This window comes from Dermacentor silvarum, chromosome 4, assembly GCF_013339745.2.
Source record: "Dermacentor silvarum isolate Dsil-2018 chromosome 4, BIME_Dsil_1.4, whole genome shotgun sequence".
NCBI lineage: Eukaryota > Metazoa > Arthropoda > Arachnida > Ixodida > Ixodidae > Dermacentor > Dermacentor silvarum.
The window spans coordinates 220,264,715-220,267,214 of NC_051157.2; the positions used below are offsets into that span (position 1 = coordinate 220,264,715).

Below are 2,500 nucleotides of genomic sequence, written 5' to 3' on the forward strand. Positions count from 1 at the left end.
GGGGAGAAGTCCTACCACCACCTGCGCGTGGTTCCCCCTGCCGCCGTCCCGCGCTGTGGGGTAGTTGCGTTTGTAATGTCCTCACGCGCTGGCGGTGCAACGGTGGAGGCACAGGGGCTATCAGGGTTGCCACCCCTCCTAGCCCGACAAATTCACTTGGCCCGCAAAATCAAAAGAAACAGAAAGAAAGCGGCTGCCAACAGGCAGTCGCACCAAGTGCAGCGGCAAGACGGGGAAGTACTCGTGCTCAGAGTGCACGTGGTCAGCCAGTGGTCCTTCCTGAGGCAAGCATCGGTTTTTTATGCGAAAGGTGCTGCCGGAGGTTTACCACAAAGCGAGGACTAAGTGTCCACCAGACGAGAATGGGACATGGCACTAAGCCCAAGACGGGTGAGGCTGTCAGGCCGACAGCGGACAGCCATGTTGGTTCTTCGATTGAATGTTCTCCAGCTGAAGGATGGGAAGGCACAAGTGGAGAACTGAACCAAAATCTGAGTAATCAGACCGTTTCAGTGGCCCAATTGGTCACAAGGGCGAATCCAAGCGATTCTGGCCAAAGCAATGACTCCTCTCAAGAGGAGCTCTGCCCGGACAATGCGAAGGCGGCTCCCTCTACTCCTCACTCTCCTATTGCGTCCGCAGCGGTGGTTGTGCGCAGACCAACCGGCGACGACAGTCAGGCAGACCTGAGGACTAGAGTGGCCACCTCCGACTTTCCAGACCCTGGGGTGTCCGCAGCGGCGGTTGTGCGCAGACCTGCCGGCGACACTGACAGGATGTCTATGTGGAAAAGTACGGGGGCACGGCCAAAAGACTTGCGGCAAATCCCGCCTTGTCTTTTAACCGATTCAGAAAATGAAGAGGACACCACGTTCTGTGGTAGATCCTCTTCCAAAACTCTTCCTGGAACTGGGCCAGGTTTCGTGGCCTCTCAGAGGTCTGATGATGGAGCGGATAACAGCTCAAGGGCTGAGACCTTGGCTGTAGTTGATGTGAATGCCATAGCGGCCTCTGGTGCTCCAACTTCACAATGCAGCTCCCATTTTGCATGTCAGGAATGCAGTCGAGCATTTAGCTCAAAGATTGGCCTCAGCCAACACCGCAGACATGCACACGTTGAAGCATATAATGCTGAAATCAACATTGACCGATGCAAACCGAGATGGAGCAAGGAAGAAGAGTACTTGATGGCTGTGTACGAAGCCCAGCTTCAAGAAAAGAAAGTTTACAACATCAACCAGGAGATGGCCAAGAAGTTTCCGCATCGATCTCTGGACAGCATTAAGTCGCACCGCAGAGCCCAAGGTTACAAGGATATGGTCAGCGACATAATATCTCGTAACCGACAAGTGATTATGGAGGAGCCTGAAGACGAAACAGAGGCCACGATTGCTACCGAGCCTCCTGAAGATCTTCGAGCAGCAGCGATAGACGAGATCAGATCACTGGTGACTAAGCCACCACCACGGACATTCCAAGCCCATAGACTCTGGGAGATCGCCAAGCGATTCATCGGTGGCGAAGATATACTTGTGCTTCTCAACGCCTACCTGCGCGAAGTCTTCTCCGACGACAACAGGCCTCCCCCCAGGAAGCTACATCGGAGTGGCGTCAGTCTTTCGCCCGCATCAAAGCTACGGCAGCGGACGCGACATGGTGTCAGAAGTGGGATCGACCCCCCAGCCTAGTTGCCTTGGCGGCGCTCAACCGGCATTCAGTCTGCGCGATGACGGCCCCGCCAGCGGCAGCTATCCCGCCACCGGCAGCTATCCCGCCACCGACACCCTTCAACTTCGACCGGACTTCCGAATGGCCAGAATGGATTATGTCATTTGATGACTACCGCTACGCGTCGGGGCTCAACGACAGAACGGAGGAGGCCCAGGTGCGAACGCTTTTCTACAGTTGTTTTTTCTGGCCTGCCTGTACACAGGCAGGCCAGAAAAATTTTTCAGACATTTGGCCTTACCGAAGAGGAGTCTCGAAGCTACGAGAAAGTGAAGAAAAAGTTTGACGCCCATTTTGTGGCCACGAAGAATATAGTCTATGAAAGCGACAAGAGAGTCATAGTTACTCCCGCCGTTTACTCGCGCTTTTTTGAATTTCTTCACGTTGACATTCAGAGCACTGGGCAGAAATCACATTGCGTCAGCACCGTCAACGGCCCTCGCAATGCTTTGTTTTAATTAGACAGTCGGATTCCCCCGGTCCGTGCCAGTTCTGAGTTGGCTGTTTTCTGCCGGCCGAAGCAAGAACCTCAGGCGCGAAGCCCACGGAAAATGCACAGCTGTGGCTTTCCACAGGAAGGTCCCGACGCTGGTCCGGGCTCGGCCGCACCGCTTTTTACGGCGGCGAGCCTCGCCCAGTCCCGGTGCAGTGCCGTTCCTGCTTCTGGACCCCAGCCCGACCGGCTCAGCCCTCAGAGCCAATCCTTTTCCCAAGGTTACGGATCCGTTTTGCCGACTTCCCTTACCTACATTGGTCTATCGACTAGAGGCTG

The 2,500-nt window shown here is 55.1% G+C and overlaps 1 pseudogene; it reads right to left on the reverse strand.

Moving 5' to 3' along the window:
* Positions 1-2,500, reverse strand: part of LOC119451269 (large subunit ribosomal RNA) — an 8,480-nt pseudogene that overhangs the window by 3,703 nt on the left and 2,277 nt on the right.